This window comes from Acomys minous, assembly GCF_964271855.1.
Source record: "Acomys minous genome assembly, chromosome: 6".
Lineage (NCBI taxonomy): Eukaryota > Metazoa > Chordata > Mammalia > Rodentia > Muridae > Acomys > Acomys minous.
This window is the reverse complement of record NC_140487.1, coordinates 12,878,481-12,893,014: the sequence shown is the minus strand read 5'-3', so window position 1 is coordinate 12,893,014 and position 14,534 is coordinate 12,878,481. Positions and strand designations below refer to the sequence as shown.

Here is a 14,534-nt window from a genome sequence, read left to right as displayed (position 1 = left end):
AAAACAAAGAAGGGGAGATATAGAAATATATAGTAAAGATAGAACAAAAAGTAGATTAGTGAATCTACTCCTCAATTTAATACCTTAATTGTCACTCACAAGGTTATTTTTAATTCACTGGCATGGAATTCTGTATATAGATGCAAAATAAGTTTAATTTTAGATATTGTGGTATATAATTCAAATTTGAGAGTATTCTTCACCAACATTATATTACTTCTACTCTAATATGCAGGATTGTACCAATATAACTCAATTATAATACAAGGTTTACTTTAAAAGGGTTATTGCAGGCTGTTTAGGATAAATAAGTTGTACAAGTTAATTGTTAGTTACTCACATCATGGTCATATCAATTACCAGCATTCTATTTTGATGATTTTCTTTACCACTTCTGTTTGGTTGTTCCCGAACTTCCTCTGTAGGTCAGGTTGGCCTTGAACTCAGAGTTCTGCTAGGCTCTGTCTCCTCTGTGCTGGGATTGAAGGTGTGTACTACCTACCATACCTGGCTCTAGATTCTTTCAGGTTTTGTTTTTTTATTTCCTTTTCACAAGTTGCAAGATTAGCTGGGTGAGATCTTGCCTTGAGGTCACCACTCCCTTTATTCCACCTAGCATCAGTATTTTCTTCAATCTGTTTATCCCCCTTATTATAGGACTTATTTTCCTTCTACTTTCTTTTGCCCCTTTTCTCCTCAAATTGTAAATTTGCTCAGCTTGCTCCTTTTCATTGTAGATCTTCATGAGAATGAACACTAATAGCCACAAGACAGATTCAATACTAGGCTGTTCTGAGAATTCCTCTACCAAGAAAGTTAACCCACAACTCTTCCATTAGACTTATACCAGATTTTTTTTTGGAAAGGGGCAGAATGCAGCCACATTCTTCAACATAATACGACAAGAACTATCTTTTGACCACATACTAACATTCTTCTCCTCTGAAACCTCTTGAGGCAGGTTCCCACAATTCAAGTCACCTTCGACACAACAGTCTTCCATATAACTACTGGATGAACTGTTAGGCCACACTTTTTTAATCCAAAGTCACAAAGTCCACATTATCCAAACAAAAGCATGGTCAGGCCTCTCACAGTAATACCCCACTCCTCTTAGTTTCCTTTCAAATTACTCTTCTGTCATTCATATAGAACACTGAAGTGGGACTATTGTGAGAAAATGTTAAGGAATTTTCTTTCATTATGATAAAAAACATATGCTACCATTCCTCTACATTGGATAAATCATATATACAACAGTATATGCAAATTTTATTCCAGTTTCATTGACCTGCCCTCTGGTTAATAGCACAGGGAAATAAGAAAGTAAAGTAAATGATGCTTCAGGTACCTTCGAATTCCTATCCAAACGTTAATGAGATCTATTCAGAGACATTTATGTAAAATAAAAGCATGCCTCCAAAGAGCAGTTTCAGTGAGTGTTGGTTGACATTATAGATAAAGTTCAAAATATTTATTGAAGGTGTGGTGGTTTGTATTGGAATGGCCCCCTTGGACTCATGAGTTTGAATCCATGGCCCATAGGAAGTTGCATTAAGAGATGTGACTTTAAGAGAGGAAGTGTGTTATTGCGGGGCTAGGCTTTGAGATCTCATATGCTGAAGGTATACCAAGTGTGGCAAACAATCTCTTCTTGCTTCCTGTTCATATTTATAGCTTTCTTCTCTCTCTTCTCTTTTCTCCCTATTCCCTGCTCATTGGTCACTTTCTTTCCCAAAATTATTCCCCTTTCCAGTAGCAGCACACTGGGGAGCAGACCTGATGTGGGCGTGGGAGCTGACTATGGGGTTGATATTTCTCTGTCAGCTATCTGCTTGAATTCTAAGATGGTATAGCTACTTCCTCCCATTAATATCACTTCCCTATCTCTCACACTGTTTATCTTTCTTTCCTCTATGCTCTGTTTGTCCTTATGCAACAACAGCAACAACAATAAAAAAAAAACCAAGTGGATGTAGAATCTTGATTCATATAAGGGATCAAATGGAGAAGAGCAGTATAGATGGTTCTGTGCATGGAGAGTCTTCTGTAGGTGAGAGATGAGTTTATTGGGAAAACAACTGCAAAGGAAGTTACTTTTTGATCATTTTGACTCCATGATAGGCAGAACTGGAGAACTGGATGCCCTCCATAGTAAGGAGAGTTGAGGAAAGAGTGTGTTCTATCTGATGGGTCATGTGTAGCTCTAAGGAGAGGAAGGGATTTTGTTTGTTTTCTTGCTTGCTTTTTTCTCTAGAATAGGCAGATGGCATCCCAGAAAGTGGTCTGGACTGAGAACCAGAGATGTGGGTTCAGTTTATGTTCATCCTCTTCTGCAGCCCTTTGGGAAGAGTAACTTGACTCTGAGCACCCAGTTTCTTCATTTGTGAAGGAAACACTGGTGCTGTAACCACTTTCCTCTTAACTCAGTGATTGATTACCTAAGTGCTTATCTTCTTTATGGTTTAAATCTACTGTCTATTCTACCTAAAATGTATTTTTATAAAATTTTCTTGCATGATCAGCTTTGTATTTATTTGCTCATAGAGTCATAATCCACTCAAAAGTTATTAATTACTTACTGTGTTTCCTGGCAGTAGTCTAGATTCATAGCACACAAAGATGCTAACAGATAAACACTGTGGCCTATAGAGGTCCCATTGCTAAAGTCAGAATCAGGATACTAAACTGTAAGATTGTTTTTCTTTTGTTGGTAAATTTTTGCCATTGAACCTTTGCAAACACAACTTTGTGAACTCCATTCTTTTTTGAAATTTTCTTTATATAGTATATTTTGATAGTCTTTCCCCTCCTCCAACTCCTTCCAGATTTTTCTCAACTCCTCACCCACATATGAGAAAGAACTTTTTATCCTCAAATTTTACCTATTTATTTTCTTGTTTGCAGTGTCTCTACAAGTAAATAATGTCATCGTATGGATTTCATGTGAATGACTAATGCTAACCAGACAGACTATGATAGAATTTCTTCTAAGTATTTTATGTATTTTAGCAACAATATAGTATTTTAAAATAATTAATTTACTGTATGCCTTCTAGCAAAAAATATCATTCAGCCTATGATTATTTGTTTTATAGAGATGGCATGAATCACTATCATCCAATAACTGGAGTAAACTTAGTAGATTGGTTTGGAAATTCTAAACTATGTGTATAGAAAAACACAATCCAAAGAAATTATCTAGTTGTCTATACTTTAATAAGCAATGAATATGCTTTGGCATCATACAGAAGTAGTTATTCAAGAAACAGTAACACAAGAAATGTAAATAGTGAGCCCATGTTTGTGTAAAATCTTAATATTGAGAGAATAGTAGATAAAAGAATGAAAGACTAGGGCTGGAGAGAGCACTGGCTGCTCTTCCAAAGGTCCTGAGTTCAAATCCCAGTAACTACATGATGGCTCACAACCATCCATTATGAGATCTAGTACCCAGTTCTGGTCTGCAGAAGTTACATGCAGGTAGACCACTGTATACATAAAAAAGAATAAATAAATATTAAAAAAGAATGAAAGACTAACAAACAGTAGGATGCAAAGTGTAGTACCTGAATTGACTTACTATCTATGTCATCAGTCTACCTTAATTGTTGTGTTTAACATGATGGTTTGAAATGTGATCTGTAGAAGACTTAAAGCTCTGTGGAAAACTAGTGACACCTAAGGAAGAATCACAGTAGCACTGAGATGTTGCCAGTGTAATTCAAGTATGTTTCCTCAGTATTGACAAGCCCCTCATACTTTTAAGAGTTCACTGGGTAAAGGTATCCTTATCTTAAATGCATTTGGGAACATGGTTTAAAAATAGTAATGTCCAGGTTCTCAGAAGGGATAGCATATAATGCCACTCAAACCACTTCAATGCCTGGGTAAGACATAGTTCATCAAACACAGTCGGCTGTGCTGTTCCAATTTTAAATATAGGGTCAGTTCAGCTTTCTACGTCATAATTACCCATCAATCATCTTTGATGGGTAGATTAAAATACATTTTCTATCTATATAATAATAAGTCCTACAAATTCCTTGGATCTCTATTAAACATAATGTATTTATTTAAGGAAAGATTATGAGAAAAATATTTCAGATTAAAGAGGAAGACACTAGGAAAACAAACTGGCTGAGTAAGATATAAGGCTGGAAAATAGAAATTCAGATAATCATTGAAGTAATAACCCTTACATTGTGTTAAAAGGAGAAAATGATTACTACCAATTTGTTAATTGTGGAAAGGCCTAGATAGCTTATTAAGTACGTGTTGAAGAGGCAATTGAAATCAGTCATGTTTTCTGTTGGGATCCTACAACACAAATAATTTTATATTACAGATTATAAAATTTAATCATCAAAAAGTTTAAACCTTCCAAATCCATGTAAGAAGAGGGAATAAAATATGAACCTTCTGGCAGTGCATCTTGCGTGCTCCCAACAATGAGATTTAAAGTTCTTAAAATGAAAGTGTGTCGAATGCATTTCCTACTGATTTGAGGATTCACTAAGAATGAGTGAATTAACCACTCTGTTTTGGGGGATGGATATTCTCTATTTAGTTTAATGGTTGCACTAATTGGGACACATATTCAAGGCTAATTTTCAGAGTAATGACAGTTATTTACCCTACTCACAGGGCTCCTCTAACGTGATGCTGGGGCCGAATGCACCTAGGATTCCATTCCAAGGTTGATTTCAAAGGTGTGCGGAAGACTAGGAAGAGGCAGGTAAATGTTGTTCTGGTAATAATTCTCTTTTGCTCTTAATGCTGTTTTCCCTGATATTTTTCGTGTTTATTTTGCTCCTTGGTTATTTTTATTAAGCATATTTTCCCAATATTACAAAGTTTCTCAGGGACCACAGAAGTGTGTCAAGTGCTAGTCATAGGGATACTTAGCACTGGTGATGAAACTAGCCCTCCAGCTTCCCTCTTGCTCTTTGTCATTACACAGCTGGCTCTCGCTTTTTAAATACTAGTACAAATGAATTAGAAATTTTATTCTGAATTGTGGTGAAGTGTTTTTTCTTCACTTAGGATAGTTTTACTACTGTTGCGCTTGCCTCTAAGAGCTGGCATTTTCAGTCGTACTAGTGTGCATGTATTTGTGTTATGAGTCCTGATGTGTGTTTTTATGTTTGTCCATCTGTCCATGTGTGTGTGTCTGTGTGTTAGTGGAGATTGAATCTAGGGCCAGACACATGCTTATTAAGCTCTCTACTGCTAATTTGGATTTTTAAGTTTTAGTTATTTAATCACTTTACAGCCTGATCCCAGCCCCCTCCCTCCTCTCCTCCCTGTCCCATCCTCATGCTCCCTCCTCCCATTACCCCCTCTTTCTTCTCAAAGAAGAAGAGTCCCCTAAGGGATGGTGAGAGCCACAGCCAAACAATAGACAGAACTCCAGGAGTCTTGTAGCAGTGTGGGAGAAAGGGTTGAGGGAGCTGGAGAGGTCAAAGACATCACAGGAAGATCTACAGCATAAACTAGCCAGGGCCTATGGGGGCTCACAGAGACTGAGGCACCAAACAAAGAGCTTGCATGTGGCTGACCTAAACCCCTTACACGTATGTAGCGAATGTGCAGCATGCTTATCTTGTGGCTTCTGTAACAATGGGAGTAGGGAGTAGGGGCTATCTCTGACCCCATTGCTTGCCTTTGGATTTTTGACTCCTAGCTGGGTTGCTTTGTCTGGCCTCAGTGGGAGAAGATGTGATGAGTCCTGCTGTGACTTGGGGTGTCTACTGCTAATTTTTATCTGTGACTTAATGTTATTTAAATTCAATTCATATTATCTTTGTCATGGGATCCAGACATGCTGAGAAAAGCACAAGGTAGCATATAAAATAGCAACACACAGCCTTTTGATCACTTCTCCCTGACTGGATTGCCTTGCTAGGCAACAGAGGAAGAGGACAAAGTTCTGATGTGACTTAATGAGCTGGGGTGTGGGTGGGACTCCCCGTTTCTGAGGAGGGAGGGAGGGTGAGACTGGGAGAAGAGAAGGGAGGGGCCTATGACCAGGATGTAAAATCAATAAACAGATACATTAATAAAAATAAAAAAGCAACACAATTGTCTCTTTAAAATATGAGTTATCTTCTAAACTTTGTTTGGACCAGTTAGAAATAATATTTAGTGCTAAAGAGTTCAACAGTTCAGGAAGAATAAATTTTCTTAATAGTGTCATACATCTTTCAATTTCGTTGTAGCAAAAGACAGACCCCACTCTCTACTCAGTTATGGAGAATGTCCTGTCTATTGGCTAGATCTGTGTAAGGGTTTGAAGTTTACTGCACATATTGTCCTTGGCTGGTGCCATAGTTTGAGCAGGACCCCTGGGCCCAGATATGCCCATCATAATGTTCTTCTTGTAGGTTTCTAGGACCCTCTGGTGAACTCTGGTGCCCCATATTTGGCTACGTCCCCTGGATGGGGAGGTCTGGTGGCACTCAGAGGAAGGATAGCAGGCTACCAAGAAGAAACTTGATGCCCTATGAGCATATAAAGGGGGAGGAGGTTCCCCTTAGTCACAGTCATAGGGGATGGGAATAAGGGGAAAATGAGAGGGAGGGAGGAATGGGAGGATACAAGGGATGGGATAACAATAGAGATGTAATATGAATAAATTAATAAAATATATTTTTAAAAATGTCATTGTAGCTTCCCTAGATATTTCCAAAGCCACCAAAAAGATATTTAATCTGTAGTATTTATATAAAATTTGTTTTCACTTTCACTGTTATCAAGTAATTAATACATATCTATACATACATATGTATACACACAACTAATGCATACATATGTGTGTTTTTATGGAACTCCATGATGAGACTACCATGAATGAGGCAAATTTCCTCTAACCTTGGAGGCTAAGCATGGTTAAGTCTAATTAATGCTTGCGTATAAGACACAAAAAGTGAAACTTTTTTAAAGGGAGCCTCACTATGTAGCTCAGGTCATTCTGTAACTCACTTATGTAGACCAGCCTGCCTCTCTCTCAGGCAATGAGATTAAAGGACAGTGCTACTATACCTAAAACACCCAACGCATTTAAATGAGGAATTTTATTTCATAATTTTCTAATTGGTAACATCAACTCTTTTATTCTTATTTTTTTTTCAGAAAGCCCCCAAAGGGCAGGGGACCACTGTGCCTTGAGTTCCCCACAAACTGCCCAGTAGTTTCCCTTTGTCACAGAAGCTTGAGAGGCTCATTCTTTCACGTATTGTCCTCTCCTCCTTTCTAAGCCTTTCTCCAGATAGAGCCACCATGACTTTGCCGAGGGATTTATGCTGATCTACATTAATTATAGTTAAATACTTCCAAGTTATTCTATTTTATGCCTTATTGATGATTATGCTGTAGTTATATTATCAACTTTATCACTCTGCCAAACAGAGACAATAAAATGATTCGACATTTAGCCAGCATTTATGGCTTTAAACGTGAGATGACCTGTTTTGACTTCATTTTCTCATTGATTATCTTTATAATGTAAATGAAGGTGAGACTACAGTCTGTTCTTGACAAGTGGAGAAACTAGACCACAAAGAATTCCAATGATTTGGGAAAGTAATTTACCTGTGGTTCATAGCTAGCAATTAATAATGAAAAAGTTAGAACATTTGCTTTCTGACATCCAAAATTTGTGTGTGATGGGAAACACTTGTGTTCCCATCAAAGCTAATGGTTATATTGGCATGCTCCACTTTTGAGTGACTTTTCATATTACAGTTTGTGTCCTCATTTTAAAAACTATTTACTCCTATGAGAGCAGAGGAACTTTGATTCATATTAAGTTAAGGGTTTTTCTCTCAGTTGACACACCAATATAACACCATTTGACAATAATCTTTTCCTTATATTTATCTCTGTAATCTCATATTAATAATTATCACAATAAAAAACATATTATAAACTTAAAAGTCCCACAGTCTTTACGTTCGGTATCTGAAAAACAAAAAACAATACAAAAAATCAAAATAAAAAACAAAGAAAAATCAAAGTCTCTTCAACAACCCAAAATCTCTTGAAAAGTTCAAAGTTTATCCATTATCGACTCCTATAAAATCAAAATAAATTAAATACTCCCTTACTCCAGAAGGGAAGAACCATGGCAAAATCATAATCTATATGAAGCAAAACCAAATTCAACAGTGTAAAAAACTCAGTGTTCAATGTCTGGGATTGTTCACGTTCTTCCGGTCTCCTCAAAGAACTTGTAGCATATAATCTCAGTTCAGGCTGCCTCCACTCAATCACCTCTTCCGTCCTTGGCAGCAGTTCCCATGGTACTGGCATATCTAAAGCATTGTGATCTCCTGCTGTAACTGGTCTGCATTCTTATCAATAACATGCCTTAGGCTCTTTTCATGGTGCCAAGCCTCACCTTCTTGGCATGACCCATTCAATCCTGGGACTTAAGTGGATACTGAAGTTTCACCATCCCAGCAGACTGTTCTGCCCGCCCACACTGCCGAGCCTCACATCATCTCCATGTCCTCTTCACACTTTTCAAAGCCAGTACCTCCTGTTTGACCCTTAATCCACTCTGTTCAGTTGCCAGCATGATGTACAACCTTGACTGCCTCTGAACCACAACTTCTGTGCGCAACCTCTAAGGAAACACTCCCAGAATATTATTGCTCAGTGATGCTGCTCTCTTCTTAATCTCTAATATTTCTCAGCTCCAGCTAACCAGGACCATATATCTCAGTGAAGTAAAGATTTCACTTGAGTGATGCCACATTCTTCTTAATTGTGGCAGATCCTTCACCCCCTAGCTGACTAGAATGACACATTCTTAATTCAAAATAGCAAATGGCTCAAATAGAGCCTTTAAACTTCCTTCTGAACATTACAAGCCAGGCCTCCATCAACTGAACTGCTACCAAGCTCCAATAGGACAGCCCACTGAACTTTCAACACATAAGGCTCTTCAGCCCAAAGTTCCAAAGTCTGTCCATAATCCTAGCAGAGACAGCATGATTAGGTATGTACCAATTACTGTCCTAGATTGGTTTACTATTGCTGGGGTGAAATATTGTGCCCCAAAGCAACTTGGAGAGAAAAAGTTTATGTGGCTTGCATAGTCTGTATCACAGTCCCTTGAGGCAAACCAGGAAAGCACCTCGAACTGTGTGAGAACCTGGAGGCAGAAACTATGGAGAAGTCTTGCTTCAGCCTGCTTTCTTAAATAACCCAGGACTGTGGCATCACCCACAATGGAGTAAGGCATCCCAAGTAAATCACTAATTAAGAAAATTTACATAGGATTACCTATTTTATGGAGACATTTGCTCCTCTTAGATGACTCTAGCCCGTATCAAGTTGAAATAAACCAATTATCCCAAATACTCCTTTTGGGCCATCATGCTTAAACATAAGAAAAGAAATACACAAATAAATTTTAAAAAGCAATGATTACCTGAAGATTATTAATAACCATGAGAGAAATAATTTTTGAAAGCTGGTGACTGGAACTCATTGGCACAGGAGACAACTTCCTAAACAGAACACCAACATCCCAGGCTCTAAGGTCAACAATTAATAAATGAGACTTCATGGGGATGAGTAGCTTCTATAAGGCAGAAGACCCTGTCAACAGAACAAAGCAACAACCTATAGACTGAGAAATGATCTTCACCTACCGTACATCTGACAAATGTCTAATATCCAAAATATATAAAGAGCTTAAAGAAATTAAACACCACCAAACCAAATAACCCAATTAAGAAATGGGGCTCAGGACTAAACAGAATTCTCAACAGAAGAATATCGAATGGCTGAAAACCACTTAAAGAAATGCTCAACATCCTTAGTCATCAGAGAAATGCAAATCAAAATGACTCTGAGATTCCTTCTTACACCCATCAGAATGGCTAAGACTTACACCCATCTGAATGGCTAAGATCAAAAACTCAAGTGATAGCACATGCTGGTGAGGATGTGGAGAAAGGGAAACACTCCTTCATTGCTGGTGGGAGTGCAAACTTGTACAACCACTTTGGAAACCAATCTAGTGCTTTCTCAAAAAATTGGAATTAGGGCTACCTCAAGACTCCGCTATTCCACTCCTTGGTGGGGAGGCCTGGTAGCATTCAGAGGAAGGGTAAGCAGGCTACTAGGATGAGACCTGAATTGCTGTGATTATATGGTAGGGGAGGAGGTCCCCTTCTGTCACAGACCTAGGAGAGAGGAACAGGGTGAAAGAGGGAGAGAGCGGGAACGAAAGCAGAGATACAAGTGAGGGGATAACAATTGGGATGCAACCTGAATAAATTATTTAAATAAAATTAAAAATAAAGGAAAATGATGTATCTTCTTCTGGGAAGGGAATTTAATTTCTAGTGAAGTTCCAAAAATTGCTGGAAACTTTCTCATTAAGGATTGGTAGTGATGTGTTTGTGGTGGTAGATTTTGTTTCCACAGGTCTAAATGAACATTAACCACATATTACCGTAAATAATGCATATGCATACTACTAGAGGCCCATCATACTAGGAAAGTGTATTTTGAGAAGCATTTATTTTGGGGAATTTTTTTAGAATTATCAGCCCTTGAAGCAGAGGTATTACAGGAAGAATAAATTAATTGGAGATACAGATTTTCAGGCTATATTGAGTTGCTTGTCTCCTCACAGCAATTCCAAGTTTAAAATTTGAATAATTTATTGTTTTAAAGTTTATAATTATTATATTTATGAAAAGAAACATTGTAATTTATTATAAAAGATTAATGCTACCCAAAATCCATTACTTATTTCAGCCTGGGCTAATGGTACCAGACTACAGCCCAGTTTGATTGTATGCTCTCTAGAATTGTACAAAACCCAGATACTTAGGCCCCTCTACCTATTGCCCCTATGTGTGACCCTTCAGTTCTGTGCCTTGTGTTTGCCTTCATTGTGGTCAATTAATATCCTATTGGATTTTTTCATTGTTTCAGTATTTTTAAAGCAAATTTAACATTTTTCCACTTTATTGCAGTGTTCTCATTTCTTTTCTGCGTTTTAGGTGGCTCTAAACTTTGTTCTCATAGAGTCTTCCCATATAGCCTCTGTTCTAGTGGTACACTTAGATTATCAATGGCTTTATGAGAGTATATTATACCCAAAACCTGTGCATTTAATGGTTTTTTTAATAAATATTCACTTCAAATTATATCTATATAATTATCATATATACACATATCATATGTATACATATATATTATGTATGTGACATCTTTTCAGCTTAGAATATTGATCTCTGTGCCAGTATTTAGTTTAAGAATGATGTTTCAATGAAATTTCCCAGGATATTTTAACTATTATATAGATTAGGAAGTTGGAGGGGCTCTCAAAGTTACTTTCTCTGAAGACACAAGTGGGTGGCTCATGCCTATGATCGCAGCACTTGGGAGACCGAGGTAGGAAGATCTCACTACACACACTAGTGAGCTGAAGGCTACTGTTGGCTACAGAGTCAATATGGCACTCATCCTAGGCTAAGTGAGAGCCCACTTTAAAAGCGACTTCTCAGAATGCATTACCATTCACACATTAGCGAATGACTGCATTGAGAAATACATGAACTACTTGATCTACATGAGCTACAAGGTGATGCCTGTGACAGGCATCCTTCTTATGTTTCCTGATTTCTGGTTTCCAGTTGTTCCTGTCATTGGATTTTCCCTTTTGTGTTTAGTAGGTTATTCATGTGAGCAGCATACCATTGTAAAGACACTACACTGCGTTATAATTTGATTATGTGTGGCATGAAGGCATCGCTTAGAATATTCTTTTTCTATCCTTTTCCCCATGCCTTTTCTTCTTTTATCCCTTCCCTTTTCTATCATAACTTCTGAAAGGTTAATTCTAAACCACACAGCAAAACACTTCTGTCTCCATTAATTTTGTGAGGTGCAGCTTTTTCTTCCTTATTTTACAAAGTTTGAGGATAATTTTTTAAATATCAATAGATAATTCCTGTTAAGATAGTAATAAATCACTCACCACTAAAACTAATTTTTAAATAAAAATTTACCACTATTTCTGTCTTTGTGGAGAGTATGGGGATTAAATCTAAGCAAATATGGGCTCTCCCAGGCAAATGTAGCAGAAGTGCAGGCATGTATATTTATAAGACACTAAGCCAAGCGGGAATAAACTGGAAATGTTTAAACTTCATCTGGAATTTTATTACATGGAAAGGCCGTTTTAACACCTTTTCAGATGATCACATCAATATCAGTGTTGCCCTTAGGACCAGGTGGCTTTGTGCACTGGTCCAATAAGCATTCTTCTATGGAAGCTCTGCATTGAATGGTGTAAATGCCTTTAAAGTATGGTAATATGCAGAGCTGTTCTGCATGCCTCTTGTTCTTTCATTGCCTTTTGGAGTTATAGGAAATATGTTTAAGCAGAATAATCTAGATGTTCATATATAGATGTTTTCAGTGATCTTTTCAAGTGCTGAGTTCATTGGAAAAATTATACATTTGTTCTCTAGAAAAGTAAGCATGCTTGCCTAGATAAGAGTTCAGCATTTTTTAAAAAAAAAACTGTCACATTCAATCATCGTTCCAAATTTCATTGCTGTTGACATGAGGATAGTCTCTGAGCAGAAATCCTGCATCACATGAAAAAAAAAAAAGGACAATGAAAATGGAATTTTTTCATGTTAAAATAGTTTGTATTTTTAATTTTAAATTTATTATTTATAAATATACTCTTGAGAAACTGATACAATTTTATTACATGCAAAAATCAAAATATGGATTTTTAACTTAGCCACTTTCCGTTCAAGTGAACACTAAGTACCTTTTTAATGGTCTTACTTGCTGGGAAGAGCACCATTATGATAATCTGCTTTTACAGCCTATCTCACATATAAACCAGCACTATTTACTACAAAGGTAGTACTGTGGAAGGCATTTTCACTGCATCTAACAACCCTACCCTACATTTCTTGGAATTAGTCTTTAACGATACCATTTGCCAAAAATGAGTTGTTGCTCAAACTTTTTGATTGTTTGCAGTGAAAAAATCTAATCCAGCAGCTACATTGAAAATGCCATGCATAGTTCTAAGGGAAGGTCCACTGAAGCTACTGACACATCAGTAATTGTATGAAAATGCCACAGAGGGTTATGGGTTTTAGGGTTTTTTTCCTTCCCTTGTGAAGTTTAAGGGGTTGGTGATTGCAACTATGTTTTTTACTATTGTCTGCTGTAGAAGAGAGGATTGGCTACAACTGTAGATTTCATGAAAAGAAAGGTAGAGACTGATGCCTCCTTTAGCTGTCAGTCTTATTAAGAAACTGCGCTCAGCCCCTGGCACTGTAGAAAGTGTGCCTGTGAGAGCCAGGGGAGGGCTTTCTCTTCACTGTGGCTTCATTAAGCTTGGCTCGTATTTTCAGTCTGCTTCTGCCTTATTCCAACCTCTAGCTGAAGCTCCCAGCACAGTAGGTCTAATACAGATTGATGCTTTTGCCTGAGGATTGATTGAGGCTCGGGGTGTCTCAGAGTTTTTGACAATCACTGAACCATTTTATTGAAGATAAGGTAAATAAAATAGATTGCCATATGAGAATTCTCTGAAATCAAATGGAATAATTTGGCAGGTTTAAGCCCATGAAAAAAAGGTAAGAAGTGAGATCGAATACCTTTTGTGTTCAGTTTAAGAAGGGATAAATATTCCTGTTAGTATTTTACCTATAAACTCATTTTATCAATACAATAAAATGTCAAATGAAATTATTAATTTATGCTGCTACTTGGTATTAAAATGAGTCATCTGTGAAAGATCAAAAGGGGACAACTGTTAAAACAACAATATTTTAAGGCATTTTTTTTTCTTTCTGTAGCACTTAAGTGCATGGGTCAGTAGTCTCAGAAAATTTAATAAACAACACAAATGGATGGATTTTCCGAAGAGCACTTCAGAATCCTAAGGTTCTATAGAGCTGTAATTCTTGGCCGCTACTGAGCAATAATCCTAAAGTTGAGTCTTTTATTTGTTAATAAAGATAATGTGTTCATGTTTAGAAACATTTTCAGGTAAATGTCCCGTGAAGTTTTCTTTTTGCTTTGTTGTGTTTCTTATTTTGTTTGTTTTGGGAAAAGAAACTTTCAGATTTTTTCTCAAATAATAATACAAAATGTGTTCTTGTATACATTAGCATCTGAAATAAGTTAGGGAACAAAAATTGTTAGTGCCCTTAGTGTCTGAAATTCTATGAAATGCTAAGAATTGCATATAATATCATGTGTGGTGGTTTGACTGAGGTCCCCCAAAAGTTTCTACAGTTTAAATAATTGATCTCTCTAGTAGTTGGCACTATGTTGGGAAGCCTGAGAGGTGTGGTCTTACTGGAGGATGTGTATGGCCTCACTGAAGATGGCCTTTAGGTTTCAAAAGCCACATGGAATTTCTGGCTATTTCTTTCTGATTCTTGTTTGTGGTTTGAAATGTGAGCCCTCAGGTCTCTGCTGCCAGTAAGCATGACTGCCTTCTGCCCTGTCGTGCTTTCCCAACATGT

General features: G+C 37.2%; 1 protein-coding gene across 9 annotated transcripts in view; it reads left to right on the top strand.

The window, feature by feature from the left end:
- Positions 1–14,534, top strand: part of FOXP2 (forkhead box P2) — a gene marked incomplete at its 3' end in the record, with an annotated part of 541,625 nt that overhangs the window by 180,171 nt on the left and 346,920 nt on the right. For 3 of the 9 annotated variants that reach the window (XM_084784954.1, XM_084784953.1, XM_084784952.1), the window contains exon 1: positions 4,633–4,738. The exons of 4 other annotated variants lie outside the window; for them this stretch is intronic. Of the gene's footprint in view, positions 1–4,632; positions 4,754–14,534 lie in introns of those variants that run through there. 2 more of the 9 variants (XM_084784961.1, XM_084784960.1) reach the window with 2 other exon arrangements.